The sequence below is a fragment of the Aotus nancymaae genome, unplaced genomic scaffold, assembly GCF_030222135.1.
Source record: "Aotus nancymaae isolate 86718 unplaced genomic scaffold, 86718_ANA_hifiasm-v0.15.2.pri h1tg000003l, whole genome shotgun sequence".
Taxonomy (NCBI): Eukaryota; Metazoa; Chordata; class Mammalia; order Primates; family Aotidae; genus Aotus; species Aotus nancymaae.
Genome location: NW_026988414.1, coordinates 61616840 through 61634736, shown reverse-complemented (window position 1 = coordinate 61634736; position 17897 = coordinate 61616840). Strand labels below are relative to the sequence as shown.

At 37.3% G+C, this 17897-nt stretch overlaps 1 long non-coding RNA gene across 1 annotated transcript in view; it reads right to left on the bottom strand.

Moving 5' to 3' along the window:
* Positions 1-17897, bottom strand: part of LOC135276776 (uncharacterized) — an 889534-nt gene that overhangs the window by 250221 nt on the left and 621416 nt on the right. Inside the window, exon 3 of the long non-coding RNA XR_010344329.1 lies at positions 9663-9735. This is a non-coding gene — a long non-coding RNA (uncharacterized LOC135276776). The remainder of the gene's footprint in view (positions 1-9662; positions 9736-17897) is intronic.

The window sequence follows — 17897 nt, the reverse complement described above, 5'->3', positions numbered from 1 at the left end:
TCTAAATAAAACTAACTTCTGTGTCTGTATCGTCAAATATTTCACAAACCTTTGTATTCACTTCTTTTTTTTCTTTTATTGTCTCCATATGATCATGATCTCTCATGTATTTTGTCAGATGTCAAATAGAACACATTTTTTTTCTAATAAAGTGTGAGAGTTACTACAGAAGTATGAGAAATTTATTTTCCTATTTTTTAAGTGTTAAGTTTGCTTTCTTATTAGCCTCTGACATTCAATTATATACTGAATTACAATTTAGGGCCTAAGTAAAAATGCTACAGAGATATTAAGTCCTAAAAAAAAAAAAAAAAAAAAAAAAGAGCTTTGGGAAAAAATAAACTTCACTTAATAGAGGTAAAACATTCTTCACAATCATGATAGATATGCCAGTGTTTGTTATGAAAAATACTGCTTTCATCTTATGCTTCAAAATGACTTCAGTGGTTTGCAATATAACGATTACGAATCACTTCAAATACATATTTTTCACAATGACAGCTTTAATTGATATGTTCTAATTATTCTGATTTTAACAAAATAGTTTATTGTCTATTTCCAATCATGAATACTTTCTATATTTTTATATTAACACTTGATATATTTTCAATCGTTTTTAGATATATTTCCAAATGTCATGTGAAAGTCATATTTGCTTTGCCACTGTCATAAGATGTATTTAATGTAAGATAACAAATGTTTCAGTATTGTATAATTTGAATATGGCAAGCATTTTAAAAATAGTTACATTATTAGTATTTTAATTAATGCATTTAATTTATTCTAGAGTAAGTTTGCACACTATTATATAAATAAAGACTTATAAATTCTAGCTGCTTCTGAACCTGGAAGGCAATTTTCCCCTGAAAATCATTTTTATTTGTTGTTTATTGTGTTTTATTGCTCAGTGTGAATGCCTAGAGTCTTGAGAAAATGGAAGCTCATATTGTATAAGTCTTTTGTGACAAACTGGACACTTTTATAGTAATTGTATAATTAACTCTCATAATGTGATACTTAAGGAAAAGATGACATGCTGTGTTGTATTCAACACCATACTCAGATGTCCTAATTCACTAGTCTCAAGTGTTTCATTTCCGAACTGCTTACACATTTCCACTTTTGTCCAAATCCTTCAAGAAATTTAGAAATTGTATGATTTTTAAGCAATTTTGCCTGAGAATGATAATTATAAAAATATGTATACACATACATAACCATAATACAAACCATTTGACAGGCAGATTTGAGCTGGTTTTACCAGATCTTGCCAACTTTCATCATAGGAGAATTCATATTTCTTTCCGACTCTCTTGGTGCATGTAAAAGAGATTTAGAATAGGTGTTTGGCTAAGCACATTTCAAATAAGATGCAAATTTAGATAAATCCAAGAAACTTTAAAAAAATTAGATAACCTTTAAATCCCTCACCCACTTTTAGGAAATAAGGAATTAGATGATATTTAAAGACGATTTCCTTGGAGAGAGCTGTGCCACCCCCACTGACTTTAAAGAAATTTGAGGTGTAACCTACTCATCCCAAGTCAACATAGAAAGACTCTGAGGAAACCATGTGGATGATTAAATAAACACCTGTGCTACAGTTCATGGAACATTTTAACCTCACCACTTGAGAAATACAAATGGTAAGAAAAGATCCTAACAAAAGGAAGAGCAGGCAGGCAAGAACAGATCTCAAGAAAGAGAAACTTTACAGGTGGCTCATGCCTGTAATTCCAGCACTTTGGGATGCTCAGGTGGATCATGAGGTCAAGAGATTGAGACCATCCTACCCAACAGGGTAAAATCATGTCTCTATTAAAAATACAAAACTTAGCTGGACATGGTGGCGTGCAGCTGTAGTCCCAGCTACTTGGGAGGCAACTGAGGCAGGAGAATCACTTAAACCCAGGAGGCAGAAGTTGCAGTGAGTCCAGATCACGCCACTGCACTCCAGTGTGGCAACAGAGCAAGACTCTGTCTCAAAAAAAAAAAAAGAAAGAAAGAAAGAAAGAAATTAAAACTAGAGTTAACTCAGGGCTAAGGAAGGGTTAAGCAATGGATCTCAGTAGAGTTCACCACTTGCATAGCCAATGGTGCTGTAATATATCTCAGTAAACAAATGTACTGATGAGAAAGTGCCAGCTTTAAATAATGACCAGTCCAAGCCAATGCCATTTAACTAAGAATTTGAGTGCTCCTCATATATTTCTCTCATCATGCCCTGAAGCCAAACATTGCCTTGGGCAAGCTGGAGGAGGAGAAATAGTACAAAGATTGAACAAGGAGAGGGAAAGAAGATGATCACTCCATCCTTCTTGGACTACTAGCCTACAAATGGTACCAACTTGGCAGAGAAGAGGGGTCTCAACATTAAATAACCATGGCACTGGAAATAAATTGACATTGTTTTAAAGATTTGAAATGATTGTGAACATTTTTTTTTAGAATCTAAAAGTTACCAGAAAAGTCAAGTTGCCTGCCTAAGTTTCTCAAGAGTCATGGAAACAACTGTTTTAATAGAGTGAATCAAAAAAGATAATGGTAGACAAAAAATCATTTTTGTTTATCTTAGCCCATAATCTGTGCTCATCCTCTGGAGAAGTTACAATACAGTTACAATAATAAACCTGCCATCACATGGGGGCATTGTTTTCTCAATAGAGGAGCACTGTTAGCAATTGCAAACAGCAAAATCTGAACCTCCCCACAATTTCCGTGTAGTTTTCACAGTATACAATATTACCTATCATGACTTTGACACAACCATCATGGTGGGACCTGGATTCCAGATACATTATACATTTACAATAATTATTTCCTCAGAAAAAGGAAGTTGTGGTCTCACAAGCAAGTAAGACACTTGGTTTAGTGAGTGTCTTTTAAAAAAAGATGTGAGAAGGATATAAAATTACAACACACCACAAAACCTACAGTGCTTCTCAAGTGACAGAGAGATAGCTCCAATCGATTTTAACATCCCATTAAAGCCAGCCAGCAAACCAGAGAATGTATTGTCTGCAATAATGAAGCATTTCTCTAGAGACTTGGCCTTGGTAAAATAAATAAAAAGGGGTAATTCCTTCTATTAATTCAGCTCACTCTGGCCATTGATAGGAATCAGAGTCAGATTCCTGAAAATCTTACACTTAGGGGGAAATGTCTACTATAAATAAAGAGAAAGTGAAATACAATGTGAATGATTTTATTGTATCATATGTCTGTAGGTAACCATAATTTCATCTTCCAGTAATTAAAATATATGTTGAGTGAATGAATGGGAACTTTTCATCATGTTGTTCAAAATAGTTGTTTGAGATAAAAGCACAGGCATTAAAGCTGGCGGGGAAGAGAGGTAGATAGAATTTGACCTTTACCAAGCTGTCAGGGAAACAAAGATTCCCTAGTTCACAAACATGGCCTGCCATCATAGAGAGATGCACAGGTACATCCTTCCAACAATATTTTGGCTATACTAAGTTTCTGTACAAAAATACTAAAACATGATTAATATCTTGTCAAGTTTAAGCATGTCACATATATTATAAAATATAAAAGGATAAGAGAAGAACATACATGTTCACTCAATATATGTGGAAGCATTTGTTATGATAATATAGGGCACATAAGTTTATTCTCTCTGATATTGTCTATTGAAAAGTTTTGAGCATTGAACTTGTCATGGTTATGGCAAATAATATAATGTTTCTAAAAATATTTATATATATGCACATATATGTAGTAGAAACTGCTAAATTGTTAATGAAATAAAATAATAGAGATTGAAATTTCCAGTAAAAGGCATTGAACGAAATGTTAAAATGTGACAGCATTACCTCTTACTTTGATATGAATTGCCTTTTTCTCCATTAGATGAGGGTGATTATTTTGGTTTTCCTAATGGATTTTGTTTCCACTGACAAATTTTAAACATGGTTTAAAAATATATTGGAATATATTTTTTCTTTTTCCTGTAATATTTCACATCTGCCCCTTGATTGGTGATATGGTTTGGCTATGTCCCCACCCAAATCTCATCTTGAATTCCCATGTGTTGTAAGAGGGACCTGGCTGGAGGCAATTGAATTGTGAGGGCAGGTCTTTCTTGTGCTGTTCTTGTATCAGTGAATAAGTCTCAGGAGATCTGATGGTTTTTAAAAAATGAAATTTCCCTGCACAAGCTCTCTTGTCTTCTCTGCTGCCATGTGAGACATTGCTTTTACCTTCTGCCATGATCGTGAGGCCTTCCCAGTCACATGGAACTGTAAGTCCATTAAACCTCTTTCTGTTGTAAATTGCTCAGTCTTGGGTATCTCTTTATCAGCAGCATGAAAATGGGCTAATACAGTCAATTAATACCAGTAGGTATCTGGTGGAAGAAATTTCTAAGCAGGAAAGCATTCAAGAGATGACTTGGATGCTGGTAAAGGCATTCAGTTTTATAAGGAAAGCAGATCATAAAAGAAAATTCCATTTTCTGAGGAGAAATTCAAGCTGGCTGCAGAAATTTACATAAGCAATGAGGAGTCAAATTCTAATCACCAAGATAATAAGGAAAATGTCTCCAGGACATGTCAGAGGTCTTCACAGCAGCCCTTCCCATCACAGGCCCAGAGGCCTGGGAGGAAAAAGTGGTTTTGTGGGTGGGGCCCAGGATCCTTTGGCCATCTGCAGCCTAGGGACTTGGTGCCCTGTGTCCCAGCTGCTTCAGTGGTGGCTGAAAGGTGCCAATGTAGAGATCAGGCATGGCTTCAGAGGGTACAAGTCCCAAGTCTTGGCAGCTTCCATGTGATGTTGAGCTTGCAACTATACAGAAGTCAAGAATTGGAATTTGGGAGCCTCTGCCTAGATTTCAGAGGATGTATGGACACACCTGTGTGTTCAGGAAGAAGTTTGCTGCAGGGGCAGGGTGCTCATAGAGAACCTCTGATAGGACAGTGTAAGAGAAATGTGAGGTTGGACACCCACACAAAGTAACCACTGGAGTGCTAACTAGTGGAGCTATGAGAAGAGGGCCACCATCCTCCAGTCCCCAAAATAGTAGATCCACTGACAGCTTACACTGTGTGCTTGGAAAAGCCACAGACACTCAATGCCAGCCTATGAAAGCAGCTGGGAGGGAGGCTATACCCTGCAAAACCACAGGGCAGAGCTGCCCAAGACCATGGGAACCCACCTTTTATATCAGCATGACCAGGATGTGAGACATGGAGTCAAAGGAAATCATTTTGGAGCTTTAAGATTTGACTGCCCTGATGGATTTTGGATTTGCATGGGGCCTGTAGCTCCTTTATTTTGGTCAATGTCTCCCATTTGGAATGGCTATATTTACCAGATGCCTGAACTCCTATTGTATCTAGGAAGTAATTAACTTGCTTTTGATTTTACAGGTTCATAGGCAGAAGGGACTTAGGTTGTCTCAGATGAGATTTTGGACTGTGGACTTTTCAATTAATGCTGAAATGAGTTAAGACTTTAGGGAACTGTTGGAAAGGCATGATTGGTTTTGAAATATGAGAACATAAAGATTTGGGAGGGACCAGGGGCAGAAAGATATGATTTGGCTGTGTCTCCCCCCGACCCAACCAAATTTCATCTTGAATTCCCCTATGTTGTGGGAAGGACCAGGTGGGAGGTAATTAATCATGGGGGCAAGACTTTTCTGTGCTGTTTTCCTGATAGTAAATAAGTCTCATGAAATCTGATGGTTTAAAAAAACAGAGTTTCCCTACACAAGCCTTCTTCTCTTGTCTGCTGCCATGTGAGAAGTGCTTTTCACCTTCTGCCATGATTGTGAGGCCTCCTCAGCCATGTGGAACTATAAGTCTATTAAAACTTTTTCTTTTGTAAATTGCCCAGTCTCAGGTATGTCTTTATCAGCAGCATGAAGATGAACTAATACAATGGGATTGATAAGGTTTTGTGAGTGAATTGATAAGATAGGTGAGAAAGGAGTCAAATATATCTCTAGGTTTTTTGTCAGGGGGAAACTGGGTAGACGACCCTTTAAATCACAGAAATGGGAAAACAAAAGGGGGGTTGTGGGAGAACATTGTGAATTCAATTTTCATATATTAGAAGGTAAGAAGCTAATGTGCTATCAAATAGATATGTTGATTTGTTTCTCAGAATTGAGGCCTTAGGTGTACATATTGATCAGAGTGCCATGAGATAGAAATGACCCTTGAAGCTACAAGAGTAGATAAGTTCTACCACAAAAACTATAGACTGAAAAGAAAAGAAACATGAGTGACTAGACTAATGTGAACTCCTAAGAGGGATACCTGGTTGCAGGGAAGGCTTGGGGAAATGAGAAGGGTCAAATATATCAGGGCCCTGGTGATGGGTGAGAAAAAGACTGGAGTCCATGTGGAGAATCTATCCCATAGAAAAATTCCAGTTGAGAAAATTCTGGTTTTGATCAATGGGGTCCTGTGTCCTGAACACTGCCCATGAACTATTTAGTGAAGGTACAAATCAAGTAATTTGTCATACTTACATCCTGCTTCATCTTCACCTTTGGACTCTACGGTTTGTCATTTTATTCACAAGCAACCTTGAACTTTGAGTACAAAGCTGCTTAAGTCTTCATTGTGCTCTGGGAAGGTAGCAAACTAACTTTCCCCTATTTAAGTGTTTGGTAGATAGTAGACAACACAGATACCTTTGTGAAGGGAATGCCTACTCAGGGAAAAAATCCAATACAAAATGAAGAAGCTAAACAAATTAATCTGTCTGTCCTTGTCTTTCTGTAGAGAAAAAATATGGACCAATTCCAGGGTCCAAGTATAGAGAACATAGTGCCAGGTAGTAATTATTTTTTTAAGGAAAGCTAAATAATAGGCACTATGACTCAGTGCATATTACTGATCCTCAAAATATAGTTGAATGTAAATGAGTTATCTAACAGCTGGGTGACCTGTGAAAATGTCATAATCAATACTTCATTGGTTAATACTGAGTGTCAATGCTATTGGATTGAAGGATGCAAAGTATTGATCCTGGTTGTGTCTGTGAAGGTGTTGCCAAAGGAGATTAACATTTGAGTCAATGGGCTGGGGAAGGTATACCCACCCTTAATCTGGTGGGTACCATCTAATTAGCTGCCAGAGAATATAAAGGAGGTAGAAAAATGTGAAAAGGCGAGACTGGCCTAGCCTCCCAGCCTACATCTTTCTCTCATGCTGGATGCTTCCTGCCCTCAAACATCAGACTCCAAGTTCTTCAGTTATGAGACTGAGACTGGCTCTCCTCCTCCTCTACCCTGCAGGCAGCCTATTGTGAGACCTTGTGATCAGTACATTAATACTTAATAATCTCATATATATATATATATACACACACACACACACACACACACACACACATATAGATCCCATTAGTTCTGTCCCTCTAGAGAACCCTAATACAGATATGTCATTAAGATACACAGAGTTTTCCCAGCAGAGCCTAATTCTTTTTATACAGTCTACTAGATTTGTAGATCAAAGGAATGATGTAGACACAATGTATCTGTATTTCAGAAAGGTATGCATTTTTTTTTGAAGACAAGAAATGGTGAATTGGTCCCTGGATAATAGAACATTTAAATGGATTTTGAACTGGTTCAGCAGTATTAGGTTTTGAATGAGAAGTCCCAAATAAATGGAATCAGGAATTAGGAATGCCTTTATATTAAAGATGTAATGAAGGCTGGCTAGTCTAGAATGTCTTGAATTTGTCACTTAATATCCTACCTGCCTGATTTTGGATTTGAATTAAGAGTTGATTAAATGTGAGCTACTACTGGAAGGAGTAGGAATGGGAGATGTCGATTAATACTCAACAGTCACAGGAAATTATCTGATACAGTGTGAAAAACAACTATTTTATAGAATTGTTGGTTTACAACTGCAGAAACAACTTGGGTTAAATAGTTTCTTACTATAGCCTTTAATTTTCCTCTTTTCTTCTCACAGTATAACATCTGATAGCCCAAAACTAAAGACACTACTGAGAAAAAAATTGGTAAGCTTATCTATGGTTAAGGGATTCTACAATACAGTAATCATAAATGGGTGTGTCAGCAGATGGCAACTTGAAAAGGTTGCAAAGGTATCTTTGGAGATATTCTATGGGACACTAGGTATTCATCCCTATTATTTGGCTCTTTGATTCTCTATAACTACCTCCCTGAAATTCACTCCCTAAACTTTTCAGAACATGAATATTCAGATAAGATCCCTGAGGATTCTTCTAAGTCTCCTCAAACTCTTGATCCAGTGAATTTTTTCCACATCAGCCACATGTACAAGCCTAAATGTAAAAACACACTGGCTGCCTTGTAACATGCAATATATTCAATCTAATGCTTAGAATTAGTGTTTTTGTATAGTCTTTGCATGTCCAATAGAACTTATGGAAGTTGATAAAAATCAGGAAAATCAGAGGATTTTTAGGATTGGTATTCCCAAAATTTAATTTTAACTAATTTCTGTACATAACTGTTTTTGTTATATCTTCTTACATTTCAATTGTATGCAGTTTATATTTTTTACTAATATTTATCTATAAAGATAGCAGTAAATTTATGTGATTTTATAGCAATGTACACATTACCTTGAGTGCAGATTGAGCATTTTTAACTGATGAAGTGTTCTATCAAAACCTCCCACTGATCAGAAAGTGAGGGCATAGAAGTGCTGCTGAGTCTGTAGTTTATATGAATTGGGAAAGTTAAATTAACTAATAGTAGCCTGGATGTGACAAATATTTTAAGGATTATGTAAGTGTATGTGTGTATAAGTGTGTTTCTGTGTATGTACCTGTAGAAAAGAGAGAGAGAGAGAGAGAGAGTTGGCAAATGGGGATGAGTGTTGCTCAGAAACATGATACCAAGAAATACTAATGCTATTTACTGGTAACAGAGAAACAATGCATTGAAGCATAAAAGCTACATATTTGGTTCTATGACATAACATTTAAATAATAAATATAATTTATTAGCTTTTTTAAAATTGTGACTTCAGATCTCTTCATGGATGCTCACTCAACTATTGCTTGTGGGCCAAGGTGTCAATATATATAATATTCTAAACATTAACTATAAGTAATACTAACACGATTTTAAAATTAAAAATACTACTTTCCATTCTAGCTTAATTTTATATCTACAAGTTTTAATAGCACTCCTATTACTAGAGTAATTAAAAATAAAAGTAAAATCATGATATTATAAATTTTTTGTTGTTGTTGTTGTTGAGACAGTGTTGCACTGCCACTCAGGCTGTAGTGCAGTGGTACGATCTCAGCTCACTGCAATCTCTGCCTCCTGGGTTCAAGCAATTCTTCTGCCTCAGCCTCCCTAGGAGCTGGGACTACAGGTGTGTGCCACCATGCCCAGCTAATTTTTTTGTAGTTTTAGTAGAGATGGAGTTTCACCATGTTGGCCAGGATGGTCCCAATATCCCGACTTCGTGATCTGCCCACCTCGGGCTCCCAAAGTGCTGGGATTACAGGTGTGAGCCACTGTGCCTGGCCATTTTTTTAAAAATAATTATTCTATAATTAGCTGAGCAATGATGTTGACGTCTTTTGAATCATGCTAGTTGTACATTACAACAAAGACAAAGACTGTATTAAAATGAGCATTAAAAAGAAAAATTAGAATGAGTGAGACTTACCAATGTGCAGCCTCCCCCTACAAGATGATTTTATGGCTGGAGGATGAAAAGTATCAAACTCCTCAAGATTTCCCTGAAAGGAAAAATGAGAGATAGCTTTAATTCACATTTTCTGACAGTTATGTCACATCTAAGTCAATACTGACAATAAAGGAATGAACTTTTATGGTTCACTGTGATTATCCACATCTGACCCCTTTTCTACAGACACCTACATTTTCAACGTTTCTTTCTTCCTAGACTCTTCACTTGCTGCCTGTTCTCCAATGTTACTCTTTCTAAACCATGCTCTAATTTCACCTATTCAGAAAGCCATAATTTTTAAATTTCTATTTTACTCATAGGTTTATTCTAATATTAACCACATTCCATCATCTATCTTTTAGCTTTTTTCATGGATCTGCCTTATTTCCTCTACTAAATTTTTAATTCAGCAATCTGATTCTCTTCTGTGTGTATTCAAAACACAGTAGAACTTTGGTATTGTGACTACTTAGCAAGGGCAAGATCTACTCATGCCCATATATTAATTGAAGAGTCAGAGTCCTACTTACCCATGCCTGAAATGATCACTGCCAAAATATCCATTGACTGACTTATAAATGACTTAAGGTTTTCAAAGGAAAATACTGCAATTCTTGCTTAGGACTAGTAGAAAATGAAATCTAATATTTTTACAGGCCTTTAATGAATAATGTTTTAAAAAGTGCAAGGTACTACTATACTTTTCTGCTGACTTTTTCAGAACCTAAGCCAAATGACATTTATTGAGCAGTTAACATGTGCCAGGTGCTTTATATATATCATATTAATCTTCAGAGCAACCTAATGTGGTAGAAGGGACTTACTGTTGATTTCCTTTTATTTCTCTCTTTCTCTCTCTTTTTTAGATGGGAAACCTGAGGCAAACAGAATTTCAGTTACTTGCTCAAAGCCTCTTGGTCTGTAAATTGGTAGAACAGGCAATCTGACTGAGAGCCTTTCACTCCACCTACACTAATATGCTAGCTGTGTCTACAAATTACATATACTACTAAATGGAAAAGAATGCTAGAAGGAAAGAGCGGGAAAGATAATTTTACAAATCATCAAAGCACAGAACTGAAAATTTTAAAAGTAGCCATTTATAAAGGATTCTGCCCTTTGTAACTCTCCCCCAACATACCTCAGGCAATCTTAGAATCAATGTTTCCTTGAAAATAGGCCAAAAAGTTATACATCCACGTATATATACACATATACATATATATGTATTTATATAAATATATAGGATTGTATTGGGGAGTTTAAAAGAAAAATGACATTCCAAACACACACAAGAACACGTGTTGTGTAAACAGTGTTGTTTACCTTAAAAGTCACTACTTACATAAGATCTGAATATCTATATCAGCATTCAACATTATCAAACATCTCTTTATAATACATTAGAATTTTAATTATATAAAAATTTTTTTTTGACACCAGGTCTCACTCTGCCTCAGACTGGAATGCAATGATACAATAACAGTTCACTGAAGCCTCAACCTCCCAGTCTCAGGTGATCCTCCCACCTCAGCCTCTCAAGTAGCTAGGAATACAGGTGTGAGTCGCAATTTTTATTTATTTATTTATTTATTTTTATTTTTTGTGGAGACAGGGTTTCTCCATGTTGCCTGGTCTGCCTGCTTCAGTTTCCAAAAGTGCTGGGATTACAGGCTTGAGTCACTGTGCCCAGCCTTTAAGTAAGATTTTAAATGACTCTTAATTTGAACGTCTACGTTAATCGCTCTGTTCTTGAACATCTTCAGTGTTTGTGTATTACCATTAACAAATATGGTATTTGTAAGACCTGAATATAATTTTGAGCTTTCTGTGCTATAAACTTCACATTTTCCCAAACCATTCCTTTTTCCTAAACCAGCCATTTATTTTCCAGAAATAAGGTAATATTTAATATTAATAGTATTTGAAGCTTTTGCATATGAATACTCTTTTTCTTTCTGGAAGATGTTTCACAAGTTATTAGATTTATTATAAAAATCATTTTATCAATATTTATAGGATGTATTTAATTTAGAGATGGATATAGCTTACAGCACCCTCCCCACTTAAGGGTTAGGAAAACAAGTCTTAAGCAGGTTGGATTACAGCCTGATGTTACACAGTTTACTCTTAGAAGAGCTTGATTTTTTTTTTTTTTTTCACTCTCTGCTCTTATAAGTTGGCTTTCCTGCTGTTTCTTTTCGTTTTATTTCTTCTGTGTTGTATTGTTTTGATTTTTTGGCATTTCATACTTTGCTTTTAGCTTTCACAAAAAGAAGTGAATAACAGATTCTCACACACACACACGCAAACACACACAAGAACACATGTGTTGTGTAAAAAGTGTTGTTTACCTTTAAAGTCACTACTTACATAAGATCTGTTATTACAAATTTCGAAGCCAATTTATCATTCTTCATTCATACTAATCATTTTCAAAACTTCCATGAGCAACTAAGTCACAAAATAAATCCTATCCCATAGCCACTAATTTTAATTCTTAGAACACTAGAGCTGAGTATGCAATATTTTACAAACACTAGCAGTTAAGGAGACATGCAATTTTGGGAAAAAAGGAAAATTTACAAAGTATGTTTTCTGCTCTAATTGCCAAATAAATTATATAAAAGGCAGGGTTTCTGAGGGTTATAAAGGTCTACAATTATAAAAAAAGTTGAAAAGACAAAATGTACGCTTCTCTTCAAAATCTTTTAGGCTTTGTAAACAAAAGAATTCTGTAAACAGATATGAAATATACCTAATTATCTAAATTTTATGCACATAATGAAGAGACATAAAATGCCTGTTATGAACTCCTCATAAAAATCATAAATATAATAATGCAAACAATTGCCTTCAATTCACAAATAAAGCTAAAATTAAATTTATCATACTGAAATTCTATCTTCCTTCCAATAACCTCCAATTCTTTAACCTCTAAATTGTTTCTTCCACATAAATTCCTGACTTTTACTCTTTCTTCTCCTTGCATTCTGTCTCAACTCCTGGCTTTACTTTTTTTTTTTTTTTTCAAATAACTTTTAAGTTCATGGGTATATGTGCAGGTTTGTTACATAGGTAAACATGTGTCATGGGCATTTGTTGTGAGGATTATTTCATCACCTGAGTATTAAGCCTAATACCTATTAGTTATTTTTCCTGATCCTCTCTCTCATCTCAACCTCCACCCTCCAATAGGCCTCAGTGTATGTTGTTGCCCTCTATGTGTTCACATGTTCTCATCATTTAGCTCCCAGTTATAAGTGAGAACATGCAGTATTTGGCTTTCTGTTCCTACATTAGTTTTCTAGAGATAATGGTCTCAAGCTCCATTCAAGTCCCTACAAAGGACATGATTTTGTTCTTTTTTATGGCTGCATAGCATTCCATGATATATATGTGGCACATTTTCTTTATCTAGTCTATTATTGATGGTCATTTAGGTTGATTCCATGTCTTTGCTATTATGAAGAGTACTGCAATGAACATACACATGCATGTGTCTTTACAATAGAACAATTCATATTCCTTTGAGTATATACCTAGTAATAGCATTGCTGGGTCGATGTTATTTTTTGTTTTCAGTTCTTTGAGGAGTCTCCACACTGTCTTCCACAGTGGTTGAACTAATTTGCACTCCCACCAACAGTATATAATCATTACTTTTTTCTCCACAATCTTGCCAGCATGTATTATTTTTGACTTCTTAATAATAGACATTTTGACTGGTATGAGATAATATCTCATTGTGGCTTTAATTTGCATTACTCTAATGATTAATGATGAGCTGTTTTTCAATATGGTTGTTGGCTGCATGTATGTCTCTTTTGAGAAGTGTCTGTTCGTGTCCTTTGCCCACTTTTTAAAGTGGTATTTTTTTCTTATAAATTTTGTTTAAGTTCCTTATAGATGCTGGATATTACACTTTTGTCAAAGGAATAGTTAGCCAAAATTTTCTCCCATTCTGTAAGTTGTCTATCTGTTGATAATTTCTTTTGCTGTGCAGAAGCTCTTTAGTTTAATGAGATCCCATTTGTTGATTTTTACTTTTGTTGCAATTGCTTTTGGCATCTTCTCATGAAATATTTCCCCACACCTATGTCTGAAATGGTATTGCCTAGGTTATCTTCCAGGGTTTTTACGGTTTTAGGTTTTATATTTAAGCTTTTAATTTCCTGCTCTTCTTAGTTCCCTATCCAGATTGACACTGGGTCTACCGCTCCACACCCTCATCATTTCAGCCTTCCTTCGGTCTCACCATCCTGCTAATTAACAACTCCAGACCAATCTTACAGTCCATTTCCCCCATCCCAAATTTTATGGTGCCCAAATATGATAGCTTTAATTCCTTATTAATGAAATTTCCTTTAATGGTTTCCTGATTAATAACAATTTACTTAATATAAAATTAGGCAGAAGATAAAGAATAAATACCAGCAAGATAGCATGCTTCTGACAGCTAACTTTGGCCCATGTTCAGGAAGCAGAAAGCCTATATCTTCATTTGTTTTTGTTTAAAACTTAGCAGGACATAGGTGACTGTCTAAATAATGAAGTGGAACATACCTGACCAATGATCATTTCAGATTCCCACTGGCCTGTAGGTCTAAAATAAGCTTCACTCTTAGATATATTCAACAATGGTATCTGGCAGTACACCCACTGAAACTCACACTGCTTATCTCCCAAATAAATGCAGTATTAGGTGTTTCAAAGAAAGATATGAATTTATTAATTATTTTAATAAAAGTCAGGACAGGTTAGTCCTGACAGTTTACATATACCAGTGGAATCTCTGCTTTCTCAGCCCTATTTGGATCCCTTTCTCCTTGACATCTATGACACATAAATAATAGCTTGTTGACAGGTAAATGGGCATCAGCGTGTTACATACATGCTTGATTCCCTGATGTTTTTGACTGCCAAGCCTGGATAAACATTCTAAAGCCCATGTGCCTATTGAGCACCAAGTTTTTCAGCATTTAAGCATCACACTCAGATTGTAGCCCACCATAAAATGAGAACTGACCACTCAGATATCAAATTGAACAGCAGCAGGACACACACACACACACACACACACACACACACACACACACACTTTGCCAGGATTCCACAAACAGCACAAATAATTTTTATTATTTATCTATTTATTTTTAGATAGGACCTCACTCTGTTGCTCAAGGTGAGTGGAGTGGCACAATCATGGTTCACTCCAGCCTCGATCTCTCAGGCTCAAAGGATCCTCCCACCTCAGTTTCCTTGAAGTAGCTGGGACTACAGGTATGCGCCACCATGCCTAGTTAATTTTTTAATATTTTGTTTTCTAGAGAGGGGGATTCACTATGTTCCCCAGAATGGTCTTAAACTCCTGGACTCAAGGAGTCCTTCCACCTCAGCCTCCCAAAGTGCTGAGATTTTAAGAGTGAGACACCGAGGAGCAGCAGGTTCCACACAAGAGGTTTATGTGGGAGAGAGTAGCTAAAAGTGGAGCTCCAAGATGATGGAGGTTAGCAGAGAGCTGTCATTCATCCTCTGATATATGTTTCTACTGACCAATGACAAGAGCATGAAGTGGTACAGAGTGTGGCGGAGATCCAAGATGGCCGGTTAGGAGGAACTCAGGATTGCAGCTCCGAGAGAAAGCGCAGAGGGTGAGTGGACGCCGCATTTCCAGACGGATTTTTACTGCCCACAGACCAGGAGATTCACAGGCAGAGGAGCCCCACAGGTCACTAGCGCCATTGGTTTGACTGGCGTGGCCGCTTGGCCTGTGCCCTGCCCAGCGGCTCCCTGTGCAGAGTGAGCAAGACTGAGTCCCCGCTAAGCCAGCAAGGGGAGCTGAAATGGGGAGCCAGGCCAGGAAATTCCCAGGCAAAAAAAGTGTCACGAATCTGAGCGCTGTGGCTTCAGCTGATGCAGCGGCTCCCAGGGCAGAGCAGATAAGAAGGTGTCCCCTCGTAGCCAGCAAGGGGAGCTGAAACAGGTAGCCAAGCCAGGAGATTCCCGGGCAAAAACAACGGGCAAAAACAACGGGCAAAAACAAGCACCACGGCAAACACAACTGAACGAGGGACGGTCCAGCTCTGTGGAGGAGAGGCGTCCTCCATTACGGAGGCACCCTGCAGTTCCCAGGGCAATCTGCCGTAACCAAGGCAACCCGCCACTACAGAGACTCCATCAATACAGGGGCGGGACAACATAGCGGAAGCAGTTCTAACTACACCCATATAAACAGGACTGCAGGGAAGTTCACACGGAAGCTGGGCGGAGCCCACAGCAGCTCAACGAAGCCTCTGCAGGCTCTGTGTGACTAGACTGCCACCTTGTGGGCAGGGAAAACAGCAGCAGCACAGCAGAAAATCATAAAGCCCTAACTCCCTGGGACAGAACACCTGGGGGGAAGAAAAGGGGGTTTATGAGTTCTGCTGCTGCAGACTTAAAATTACCAAAATCAGAAAGACAGCAACTACAAAGTCGACAGGTGGATAAATCCACAAAGATGGGAAGAAACCAGTGCAAAAAGGATGAAAACACCTGAAACCAGAACACCTCTCCTCCTACAAGGGATCACAACTCCTCACCAGAAAGGGAACAAGATTGGAAGGAAAATGAGTGTGATTAAATGACAGAATCAGCTTTCAGAAAGTGGATAATAAGAAACTTCCGTGAGCTAAAAGAACATGTTCTAACCCAATGCAAAGAAACTAAGAACCTTGAAAAAAGACTTGATGAAATGCTAATGAGACTGGACAACTTAGAGAGGAATTGAGTGAATTGATGGAGCTGAAAAACACAACACGAGAACTTCGTGAAGCATGCACAAGTTTCAACAGCCGAATTGACCAAGCAGAAGAAAGGATATCAGAGGTCGAAGATCAACGCAATGAAATAAAACAAGAAGGCAAGATTAGAGAAAACAGGGTAAAAAGGAATGAACAAAGTCAACAAGAAATATGGGACTATGTGAAAAGACCTAATCTACATTTGATAGGTGTACCCGAATGTGACGAAGAGAATGCATCCAAGCTGGAAAATACTCTTCAGCATATTATCCAGGAAAACTTCCTCAAACTAGCAAGGCAGGCCAATATTCAAGTCCAGGAAATACATAGAACACCACAAAGATATTCCTCTAGAAGAGCAACCCCAAGGCACATAATCATCAGATTCACCAGGGTTGAAATGAAGGAGAAAATACTAAGGGCAGCCAGAGAGTAAGGTCGGGTTACCCACAAAGGGAAGCCCATCAGACTCACAGCAGATCTCTCAGCAGAAACCCTACAGCCAGAAGAGAGTGGGGGCCGATATTCAACATCCTTAAAGAAAAGAACTTTCAACCCAGAATTTCATATCAAGTCAATCTAAGCTTCATAAGTGAAGGAAAAATAAAATCCTTTGTGAACAAGCAAGTACTCAGAGATTTTATCACCACCAGACCGGCTTTACAAGAGCTTCTGAAAGAGGCACTACACATAGAAAAGAACAACCAGTACCAGCCACTCCAAAAACACATGAAATGGTAAAGAGCATCAATACAATGAAGAATCTGCATCAACCAATGGGCAAAACAGCCAGCTAGCATCAAAATGACAGAATCAAATTCACACATAACAATATTAACCCTAAATGTAAACGGGCTAAATGCCCCAATCAAAAGACACAGACTGGCAAATTGGATAAAAAGCCAAAACCCATCAGTGTGCTGTATCCAGGAAACCCATCTCACATGCAAGGATACACAAAGGCTCAAAATAAAGGGATGGAGGAAGATTTACCAAGCAAATGGAGAGCAAAAAAAAGCAGGAGTTGCAATTCTCATCTCTGATAAAATAGACTTTAAAGCAACAAAGATCAAAAGAGACAAAGAAGGACATTACATAATGGTAAAAGGATCAATGCAACAAGAAGAGCTAATGATCCTAAATATATATATGCACCTAATACAGGAGCACCCAGATACATAAGGCAAGTTCTTAAAGACTTACAAAGAGACTTAGACTCCCACACAATAATAGTGGGAGACTTCAACACACCATTGTCAATATTAGACAGATCAACGAGACAGAAAACTAACAAGGATATCCAGGACTTGAACTCAGACCGGGAACAAGCAAACCTAATAGACATTTACAGAACTCTCCACCCCAAATCCACAGAATATACATTCATCTCAGCACCACATCACACCTACTCTAAAATTGACCATAT